Raw genomic sequence first — 12,197 nt, 5'->3', positions numbered from 1 at the left:
CACACTTTGCACATGATTTGTTAGACGTCTTCCTAGATGTTGTTGCTTTCATAATTGGCATTTTTAGTATTTTGACTATATATCCAGAAATTTTCCAAATACTCTTCTTGTTTCTAATAATCTGTTATGTAAAAATACTTTCACTTTTTCCACATAGAAAATTTTATTTTATTTTAATTTACTGTTACAAATCAATACATCTTTGAAAAGTTTCTGATGTTTATTTTCTTCTGGAGAAACAAATAAGTGGGAAGAGCTATCAGTATAAACCTATTTGAATTTTAATCACTATCCTTAAAATAGTCAAAAAGTTCTTAGAACACAGACAAACTAAATTTGGATGCACTTGTAATAAATAGTTTAACAATTTATATGTCTTATTAGGATATTTTAATGGAATGTTTTGAAAGCAGTCATAAATCACTGCGGAGATAAATCAGAAAAAGAAAACAAGCTTTTGAATGTCATGCTATAAGGACCTGGACAAAACTGATTATCAACTAGTTATGATTAGCACATGCAACAGATTTAGAAATTAAGTTTTCTGTTATATACTTTTAATATTTTGTCAGACAGAAAATTCTAAATGTTTTTATCAATCACATTCATCTCCCCACATATTCAATTTTATTTAAAACAAGAAAACAGGTCTTTCTCTGTAGATTTTCATGGCTATTAGTGTAAAGTAAAATGAAGATTCAGTAGAAATGGTTTATTACAATATTATCTTAGGAAGGTTTATGCCTCAAAATGTACTAAATAAATGTCCCAGTCTTGGGAATGATCAACCTCAGTGGCTTCCTCTGCATTTAACTTTGTTTCTCCAGAGTTGTTTGGAGAACAACTTTGTTTCTCCTGTGAGTCACCAGAAGAGGCCAGGGCCTCATTTGTGTCACTTGCAAAAGTTTCTCATGATGTATCATCATCTTGAAAATTTAGACTTTTAATAGCTTGTTTCATCTTTCCTCCCAACACTTGCATTCTCCTCTTCCTACCAGCTTTTTTTATTTTCATATTTGTCTTGATTTTCAATGTAGGAAATGTCCTTAACTTTTCCCCATGGATACTAGGAGTGTTTTTCAAGAGATGCAGGAAAATCCCATCTGCTGTTCTTCTTCAACTACCATTCCAGGGGTGAAAGCTGAATTAAGTGAGATCTACAGAACATTCTGTGGGATCAACTGCCACCGCCTCTGACCCAGCCCCGGCCAGAGCAGTGCTCTTTGCTCTTGCTTCCATTCATTATGAAAAGGCCACCATTTTGTTCACCTTCAGCAATTACTATCAGAAGTTCAATTGCCTTTTTGTTCCCAATTATACTCACTACTCAGGCTATCTGATCTTTCTTTGGTTCCTGCAACCTGGAAGTAATTTCATCATCCACTTTCTCCTGAGAATCATCCTCCGTAATTTCATATTGGCCTTTATAGTTCATTTCCAGTCTGTCCCCTGGTCTGTCTTTGACAGGTGGTTTCCATTTGAGATGACCTCACCCATTTTCCTCTTCTTTTGAGCTTGTTTTCTTACCACATTGCATGTTTTCATCAGGCTCTCAGTATAATTCTTTTGCATGTTCTTGAGACCCCTGCTTAAGTTTCTGAGCAAGCAAATAATTGTAGGTCTCAGATTGTCTGCTTTTGTCAATAGTGCCTTCTATTTCCAAGATACCAAGTTCAGTGGCCACTGTATCTTGATTCTGTTCCTGCAGCACAGTACCCAATACGTTGTTAACCTTCTTCCCTCCAGCAAAAGGCAGTTTCTGTCTGCTCTGGCCAAACTGAAAAGGCTTTGGTTTGAGGGGTGGAGGCATAAAACATTTCTGTCACTTGTGTTTCCAAGGAGAGTTATCATCATCTGAATCAGAAAAACCCTCCTCACTTGAATCCACACTTTTAACAGTCTGATAATGTGATACTGGTGCACAGGCTGCTGCAGTCCCCTGGAAGGGCCTCACTGCACTGTCCCCACCTAGTGCTTTTGGCACTGCAGCTGCCTGTCACTCGGTGCAATAGTCACTCGGGAATCCAAGTCAGAAAGCTGTCCATCTTCCATGTCACCTGCCTCATGTGCCATGTTCCCACAGCACAGGGAGTTCAGAGTCAGATTAGACCATTTTAAATATAATGTTTTGTTTCTACCATCCCAGTTGTTATACTTTCAATTTATTTTTCTTGAGTTAATTCACTGGCTAAGACTTCCAGTACAATAGAAGAGAGGAGATAGGACATTCTTGTTTTGCCACTTTAGAGATTTTTTTTCTAAATCAGATTAAGGAAGTTCCTAGTATGCTCAGAGCTTTTAATAATAAACAGATGTGTAATTTTATCAAATATCTTTTTTTGTATCTATTGAAGTGACAACATGGTCTTTATCCTTTAATTTGTTGAAGAATTTCCTAATGTTAAATCTTCTTATATTCCTAGGGTACAACCAAGTTGGTCATAACATTTCCTTGAATTTGTCTTGATAAGTATTTGTTTAAGATTTTGCAAATAAGTTCATGGGTGAGTTTAGTCAATGTTTCTTGCTTAACTGTCTTTGCCTGGTTTGTGTATCAAAGTTATACTAGCATCATAAAATCAGTTGGCAAGTGTTCTCTATTCTTCTAGTGTCTGAAAGCATTTGGAATGAGGTTGGAATTATTTATGACTTGAACTTGATAAAACTTAGTTTTAAAAGCATCAGAGCCTAGTATATTCTTGAAAGAAAATTATAAACTGCTAATTCAATTTTTTCAAGATTAATGATAGAATAACTGATGTTTTCTATTTCACTCTACTTGATTTTGTTAAGTGGTATTTTTAGAGGAATTTATCTATTTCATATCTGTTTTATAATTTATTATTTAAAAAGTTAGTCGTACCCTGACTGGCATAGCTCAGTGGATTGAGTGTGGGCTGCAAACCAAAGTGTCACAGGTTCGATTCCCAGTCAGGGCACATGCCTGGGTTGCAGGCCATGGCCCCCAGTAACCGCACATTGATGTTTCTCTCTCTCTCTTTCTCCCTCCCTTCCCTTTCTAAAAAATAAATAAATAAAAATTTTTAAAAAAGTTAGTCATGGACTTCCAGTGGAGTAGGCAAACATGGCTCACCTCTTCACACAACCACATCAGGATTACAACTAAAATATAGAACAACCATCACTCAGAACTATCAGAAATCAAGTTGAATGGAAGTCTGACAACTATGGAATTAAAGAAACCATATCCATCCAGACTGGTAGGAGGAGCACAGACATGGAATAGGCTGGTCCCACACATATGCGTGGTGGGTAAAAATTCAGAAAGGATACCTCAGGACTAAGGAGTCCCAGCCCCCTACTAGAAACCCTAGCCCAGGGTTCCAATGCCAGGAAGATAAATCCCCACAATTTCTGGCTGCAAAACCAGCAGGAATTGAGTCAGTGAAAGAAACTGCTAGAACCCCAAGCAGTTCCTTTTAAAGAATGCACATATGGACTCACCTACTCAGACTCACTCTCTCTGAGTTCCAGTACAGGCATAGCAGCTTGAAAGGCACCAGTGGTATATTGGGAGAAACTGAAGTGTCTGGCATCAAGGTAGGCAGAGGCCATTGTCCCTTTTCTAAACACTTCCCCCACAGACAACAAAGCTGGCAAGCTGGTGCCACATCTGAGACTCCATCAACCTGGCTAACACTCTTTGACCCACCCTGGCAATCCCCAGAGACTCTGCCTCACCCAACAAATGGGCCCACCCAAGCTGGTTTTCCATGTGAATGACTGGTCTTGACTCATACTGCACAACTTCCCAAATCCTCTCAAACAAGCAGTAGCTGGCCTTAGTGAGCTCCCGGCCCAGCACTAACAGCGAGCAGCCAGCCTAGATTCACAGCCAGGCTTCTCCTAGGAATCTCCAAGCCCAGCACAAGTAGCAGCCATCTCAGATTGCTCTATAGCTCAGGCAGGGTGGCCCTGGGCAAAACACAAGTCAGGGCTGACCTTGGCCTGTACTGCCTTGGAAACATCAGGGCCAGTGCACTCAGTGGACAATATAGACCATAATGGAGAAGCACCACCCTACCCCTGCACAGCTGATCCTCCATGGAGGGCAGATGTAAGTGGTCACACCAATCCTTATAGCTGGCTGGCCTGAGTAAATCCCTCCCATTGATCTACCAATAGCAACCAAGGCTCAACTACAAGAGGAAGGTGTACTCAGTCCATGCAAAGAGCATACCTCGAGTACCCAGCTTGAGTGATAGGGGAGGCTGGGTCACTGGACCCTACAGGATACTCACTATGTCAGGCTGTGCCACTAAAACACGGATTCAAAGCAGCTGTACCTAATACATAGAAACAAATGCAGGGAGGCTGCCAAAATGGGGAGACAAAGAAACATGGCCCAAATGAAAGGAGAGGTCAAAACTCCAGAAAAAGAGCTAAAGGAAATGGAGATAAGCAATCTATCAAGATGCAGAGTTCAAAATACTGATTTTAAAGATGCTCAGGGAACTTAGTGAAGACCTTAATGGCATAAAAAAAAGATCTAGTCAGAAACAAAGGATACATTAATTGAAATAAAGAGCAATTTACAGGAAAACAATAGTAGAGTGGATGAAGCTGAAAATCAAATAAATGATTTGGAACATAAGGAACCAAAAAATAACCAATTAGAAGATCAACAAGAAGAAGAATCCAAAAATAGGAAGGTAGTATAAGCAGCCTCTGGAACAACTTCAAGAGGTCCAACATTTGCATCATAACGGTGCCCAAAGAAGAGAAAAAGCAAGAAATTGGAAATCTATTTTAAAAAATAATGAAAGAAAACTTCCCTAATTTGGTGAAGGAAATGGACATGCAAGTAAGTCCAGGAATTACAGAGAGTCCCAAACAAGATGGATGCAAAGAAGCCCACTCCAAGACATATGATAATTAAAATGCCAAAGCTTAAAGATTAAGACAGAATCTTAAAAGCAGCAAGAGTAAAGAAATTACCCCTAGCTAGTGTAACTCAGTGGACTGAACATGGGCTGTGAACCAAAGGGTCACTGGATTGATGCCTACTCAGGGTACATGCCTGGGTTGCAGGCCAGGTCCCCAGTAGGAGGCATGTGACAGACAACCACACATTGATATTTTTCTCCCTCTCTTTCTCCTTCCCTTCCCCTCTCTCTAAAAATAAATAAATAAAATCTTTTAAAAATTTTTAAAAAATAGCAGTTAGTTACCTTCTGGGGCATTTCCATAAGACTTAGAGCTGAGTTCTCACAAGAAACTGCAGGCTAGAGGGGATTGGCAATTATATTCAAAGTCAGGAAAAGCAGGGACCTAAGGCCAAGATTGCTCTACCCAGCAAAACTATCATTTAGAATCTAAGGGCAGATAAAGAGCTTCCCAGACAAGAAAAAACTAAAAAATTTCATCATCACCAAACCATTATTACATGAAATGTTGAAGGGACTTACTTAAAAAAAAGAAGATCAAAACTATGAACAATAAAATGGCAATAAATACATACCTATCATCAACTGAATCTAAAAATCAAACTAAGCAAACAAGAACAGTGATAGTATCATGGGCACAGAGAGTGTTTTGTTGGTTGCCAGATGGGAGGGGGATGTGGGAGAATGGGTGAAGAGATGAGGAGATTAAGAAGTACAAATAGGTAGTTATGGAATAACCATGGGGATGTAACCTACAGTATAGGGAATGGAGTAGCCAAAGAACTTATACACGTGACCCTTGGACATGAACATATGCTGGGGTATTGCCTAAGGAATTAGGGGGTGCTGTGTGGAGAGGGACAAAGGGGGAAAAATCAAGACAACTGTAATAGCAGGATCAATAATATATAACTTTAAAAAACATTAGTTTTAATAAACTGCTCCTATGCTTTTAATTTTCCTACATCTGTAGTTTCCCCCTTTTTTTCTATTATTTAATTTTGTTCTTTGCCAGAACTTTGACTGTTAATATTTTCAAAGATACAAATTTTGGCTTTGCTAGTGCTTTTTATTGTATATTTTCTAGATAATTAATTTCAGTTTTATGTTAATTGTTTCCTTCCTTCTGCTCCTTGGGATTTATTTTGCTGTTCTTTGTAATTCTTAAGTTGCAAGCTAAGTTTAATGAAGTTCTAGCCGTTCTTCTTTTCTAGTATGAGCATTTACAGTATTAACTTTAGCCCTGACCAGGTGGCTCAGTTGGTTGGAGTGTCATCCTGTGCACCAGAAGGTTGCAGGTTCAACCCCTGATTGGGGCACTTATGGGGAGCAACTGATTGTTTCTGTCACACTGATGTTTATACCTCTCTCTCTTTTCCCTATCTCTCTCTCCTCCTTCCTCTTTCTCTCAAATCAATAAATAACATACCCTTGGGTGAGGATTAAAAAAAATAATAATATATTAATTTTCTTTGTTCCCTTTAGCTATAACTATAAATTTTGATATGTTATTTTTTTATTTTAGTGCAATTTTTAAAAATCTCTTCTAATTGCCATTATGACTTCTCCTTTGCTCTATATGTTTAGATATTTCATTTACAAACATTTTAAAATATGCAAACACAGGAGAATGGAAGAGGAGGCACACACTGAGTTCTAAACCCTGAGCCTCTTTTCTTTGTCAGAACAACCCACCCAGGGCTTGGTACTGCCAGTAATTACCAAGACCAAGGGACATAGTGACCCTGAGAGGGAGGAAGGACAAAAGCAGAAGACTGAGGTTTGGAATATGATGATTAACTTTGTGCCAATTCTACCAATGAATATCTGAACCCCATCCTCTTATTTGTAAATGAAAATAATAACAATTGCCAAGTGCTTTTTTTCTACATATATTTTAGTCACTATGTTGTCTCTGAGCAGTGGGAATTTTTATTCTCTTTTTACAGGTGAGAAAAACATCATGCTTTAAAACATCATGTGATTATTATTGTGTAAGAAAGAATTTAACACTGCTCAAAGAGAGATTTAGACTTTGCCATACACTAGAGCAAAGATAGTTTTCTCAACAAACTGTGCTGGAACAACTTCGCATCCATATGCAAAAAAAGAATGAATCTGGACATAGACCTTAGACCCTTAACAAAATTAACTCAAATGATCACAGAACTAACTGTGAAATGCAAAATTATAAAACTCCTAGAAAAATAACAAAAGAGAAAATCTAGATGATGTGGGGTTTGGCAAAGTTTTAGATATAACACCAAGGCACTATCCATAAGAGAAAGAACTGATAAGCTGGATTTCATTTAAATTAAATTTTTATGCTCTGCAAAAGATACTATCAAGAGAATAAGAAGATAAGCCACAGACTAAGAGAAAATATTTGCAAGTGACATATCTGATAAAGTACTGTTACCCAAAATATACAAAGAACTTTTGAAGCTCAACAATTTGTTTATTTATTTTTTTTATCCTCACCCAAGGATATTTTTTTCATTGCTTTTAGGGAGAGAAGAACAGAGAGAAAGAAATATCAATGCAAAAAAGAAGCATCGATTGGTGGCCTCCGGTACACACCCAGACTGGGGCTTAAACCCACAACCTAGGTGTGTGCTCTGATCCAGAAATGAACCCACAACCTTTCAGTTACCAGATGGCACTCCAACCAACTGAGCCACACTGGCTAGGGCTGAAACTCAACAATTTACAAACAACTCAATTAAAAATTGGGCGGACATTAACAGACACTTCACCAAAGAAGATATACAGATGGCAAATAAGCATATGAAAATATTCTCCACACCATATGTCATCATGGAAATGCAAATAAAAGCAACAATGACACATCACTGTACACATGAGATAATGGCCCAAACCTAGAACACTAACACCAAATGCTGGTGAGGATGTGGAGCAACAGGAACTCTCATTCATTGCTGGTGGGGATGTAAAATCATACAGCCACTTTGGAAGACAGTTTGGCAGTTTCTTACAAAACTAAATATTCTTCTGATATGATCCAGTAATCCTGCTCCTTAGTGTTTACCCAAAAAAGGTGAACACTTAAGTACACACAAAAAAACTTGCACAGAGATGATTATAGCAGCGTTATTCAAAATAGCCCAAACATGGAAGCAACCAAGATGTCCTTCAGCCCTGGCTGGTGTAGCTCAGTGGATTGAGCATGCGCCTGCAAACCAGAGTTGCAGGTTTGATTCCCAATCAGGGCACATGCCTGGTTTCTGGGCTGGGTCCCCAGAAAGGGGAGTGTGAAAGACAACCACACGTTTTTGTTTCTCTCCCACTCTTTCTCCTTCCCTTCCCCTCTCTCTAAAAATAAATAAATAAAATCTTTAAAAAAAAGAACCTATCCTTTTAAAAAAAAGATGTCCTTCAGTAGGTGAATGGATAAATAAACTGTGGTACATCCAGACAATAGACTATCATTCCATGCTGAAGAGAAATAAGCTATAAAGCCATGAAAAGATATGGAAGAAACTTAAGTGCATATTACTAAGTAACAGAATGTGATATTCTGGGAAAAACAACTATGGAGACAGTGAAAGGATCAGTGGTTGCCAGGGATTATAGGAGAGAGAAGGATGAGTAAGCAGAGCACAGAGGATTCTAAGGCAGTAAAACTACTCTATGATACCATAATGGGTAGCTATATGTCATTGTCAAAACCACAGAATGTACCATACCAAGAGTGGAACCTAATGTAAACTAAGGACTCTGAGTGACAATGGTGTGTCAATGTAAACTCATCATCAATGCAGGTAATACACAAGCACCTCTCTAGTACAAGATTTTGATAATTGGGGAGGCTGTGAGTAATTGGGGGCAGGACGTATATGGGAAATGTCTGTTATCTTTCACTCAGTTGTGCTGTGCTGTGAACCAAAAACTACTCTAAAAAATAGTCTGGCAAAACACACACACACACACACACACACACACACACACACACATGCACACACTGAACAAATCTCCTTCTAAGGTCTGCCTCTCAGAGGCCCATCCCTCCTGAGACCCCAAAAGAGGCAATCTTTAAACCTAAACAAAGAAGTCAGGAGCTCTCTGGCTGGACCCCCCAAACAACAACACCAAAAACCCTTTCTTGGCCTTTTTTAGGGTCCTAAAAACCTCATATGTGAGCATCTCGCATTCCACAGAACATCTGCTGAGATGCAAAGGCCCCAGGAAGGGAGCCTCGGGGTCATGACCCCTCTGTGTACATGAATTTGGCCTAGCCTCTTCTGAAAGCAGGAAGAAGGGGGAGAAACAGACTTGAAAAAGGGCTTCAGACCCAGGACGCACAGCACCCAGCACGGTAAACCTCTGACTCACCAAGGCTAATTCTCCAGGTCTCAGCTCGCCACTGCTCGCAGATAAGTCACTGATCTCCAGGACTCAGACCTGCACATTTACCGTGGCTTGCTGTAGAAAGCCTTCATTCTTATGAGGTGATCGCAGGCAGCATGCCAGCCAGTACAGGGTCAAGTTTGGGGAATGCACAGCTTTTTTTGTGATTTTAAAGCCACACTCCATAAGGACTGTCTACTCTGCTCATGTGTATCTGGTTCCAAACATGAATCCTCCCCCAATTCACCCCCAGCTCCACCGCACTGTGAGGCCACAGGCTGTCCTTAGCTGTGAGAAAGCTGGGAAAAGTTATCAAAGTCGCTGACAGGAAGTAGGAGGTCATTGGTTAGGGAGAAAAAGACAGATGAAGAAAATGGGTCTTTCTTGCAGTAAATTCCACTGAAAGGGATCTGAGGACCCAATCCAGAACCCTGTGGAGCTCATTCCTTGTGCACTATGGTGGGAGCAGCTGCTGCCCCCAGCCCTCCACTTAGTTGGCCTACAGACTTGTTTGTTCTGGCTCAGACCCCCCAGCCCATCTTGCCAGCCGCCCCCAAGTCTGAACTGGCAGAGCCAAGTGTGGGCACGAGTTCTGTCTTTGGAAGTTCTTCCTCTCCCTCTCACCACTAAAAATAAACTATCCCAGCTGTCCAATGTGGTTTGCAACAGACCCTCCCAGTGACCTCACTCCTACAACCAGGGAATATAGAGATGATCTATTGAGTGTGACATGGCTCCTTGGCCACTGCCTTATTCTCTGCTCTGCAACCCACTTCTCTCTATCCAAGACTTCTTGGAAACATTTGATTTCAGGAAAAAGTCATGAGATTATTAAGCTATATGTGGCATGAAATGACAAAGATGGCCCTTTCTTGTCACCTAGAATTTGGGGTTCAAAAATATGAGTGACTGGGGAAGAATAAAAAACCAGAATCAGTGGGAAACACCAGGACAGTCTTTTCTCTAGTAACAATGAACAAGAGCCATTATAACTGGGATAGAAGCAAAGGAAAACAATTCACTGTGACCTTGAATCGTACTCATGAGTGATGACTTCTTCCTGTGGTCAACCATTCTAAAACTACTTGAGGGGATGTGATTCATTTCTGCAAACTTGTCTAACCTGAGCTTTTAATTTTAGACTAGGGATCCAAGTTAAATATTTTATGTGTACAGACCAAAAATAGAAGATGAGGAAAAAAGAAAGGAAGGAAGAAAACCCTTTATTAGACAAATTATAATGCATACTCAACCAACATTCATGGACTGCCAATGATAAATCGGGCACTATGCTCCAGAGAGTTCCACATCCACTGATAGTCCCACCCACCCCACCATGTTCTTCCAGCTCAAGCCATCTTGGGTTCCGTATTCTCTGCAAGATTATTGATTCACTTATGCATGCAAAGTTGTCCTGAGTGGAGTTACCTTTCCTAAAAGACCTTTTGGCCCTATGATGCCTAATTCCAAGGGAAGCAATTTCTCAAGGTGAGATAGCCCTGGGGTGGGCTAAGTAGAAGAGATATGAGAGAAAGCACCTGCATGTGGCTACCCGTAAGTCCTACCAAGGAAGAGCTGGGTGGCCTGTTCCAGCCCATCTCTCTGAGGGAGCTTGTCCAAGACTCTGTCTTGCACAATATGATAGTATTCTCCTCTCCTATCCTCTATCCTGCCTACTGTGGATTCCTGTGTTCTGAACAATCATCTTTCCTCCTCCCACTCCCGAATCTGAGAGCAGCTCAAAGTGTGGTTTGGGAGGCTGTGGCACCTCATGGGGTAGAGATGCCTTTCTTTAAGCCTCCTGTTTCCATGTCCACACTGGGACATCCCTGGGGGAATGACAACTCCCCATGGTCTCTCCACAGTAAGGAGAGAATGAGACCAGGAGTTTGGCCTCCCAGAGCCCCCTCCCAGTTCCAGGAGCTCTAGTCCTAACTGTTGAGACTTGATAAGTCCCAGCACTTCACATTAAATCCAGCCTCATTTGATCATAGTAAGCTTTCATTTTGGGGCATTGTGTTGAGCCATAGTCTCAATGAAAGAACAACCCCTCACTTCTCCTTGCCTGCCCAGGGACAAGAAAGCCAAATGCTGGGAAATGCCATTTCCACCCTGGTGCCAGGTTGCTCTCTGATCCTAAAAGGCTCCACTGGAATTAGCTCCTGCTCAGACCCCAGAGCAAAATGCTGCAGCAAGGCTCCTGCAAACTGACTAATGTTACCTGGACCAGACAGGTTTCTCAGCAAGTATTTTTACCTACTCACTCACTTGGGGTTTTAGACAACTTCCATGGTTAGCCCAATCCTCTTGCAGCCTACCACCCACAGCCTATAAATCCCATTGAAATTCAGGTCCTACTTATAGTGTGAGCTCTGTCCTATAAAGCTCAATTGTTCATTAAACCCACGTGAATCTCCCCACACCTGAGTGAGACCAGTGAACAGGAAATAAAAAGGGAAGAAACAGTGTGGTTGGCAGTCACCAGCTGTCAACTCTTGTGGGTGGGCAGAGATGTGAACTGAGAACTTTTGGAAATAATCCAGGGTAAGATCCAGGTGGCTGCTCAGGGCTCCATACCCAAGTTGTGTCCGGGTACAGTAAGGAAAGGGCACAAGGGAAGAGAATTCTTTAACTTTACTCCTACTTTATGCTAGAACTTATATTTATCTCTAAAAATAGCCTCATTTTATTTATTTATTTTATTATTTTTTATTGTATTTGTTTCCAAGACTATTTATCCCCCTTACACCCTCTTCTACCTCCACCCACCCACCCCTAATATCATCACACTGTTGTCTGTGTCCATTAGTCCTTTTCCTTTCTTGTTCAGTTCCTCCACCCCCAACCTACCCCCACGCCAAGAGCTGTCAGCCTGCTCCCTATCTATGAATCTGTCTCTGTTTCAAAACAATCATCTTTCCC

At 40.6% G+C, this 12,197-nt stretch overlaps 1 pseudogene; it reads right to left on the bottom strand.

The window, feature by feature from the left end:
• Positions 1-738: 738 nt before the first annotated feature.
• LOC123814680 lies at positions 739-2,073 on the bottom strand (annotated as a pseudogene).
• Between the last annotated feature and the right edge of the window lie 10,124 nt (positions 2,074-12,197).

The sequence above is a fragment of the Phyllostomus hastatus genome, unplaced genomic scaffold (assembly GCF_019186645.2).
Source record: "Phyllostomus hastatus isolate PE091 unplaced genomic scaffold, TTU_PhHast_1.1 phas_contig_17, whole genome shotgun sequence".
NCBI lineage: Eukaryota > Metazoa > Chordata > Mammalia > Chiroptera > Phyllostomidae > Phyllostomus > Phyllostomus hastatus.
This window is presented reverse-complemented; position numbering and strand designations above follow the sequence as displayed.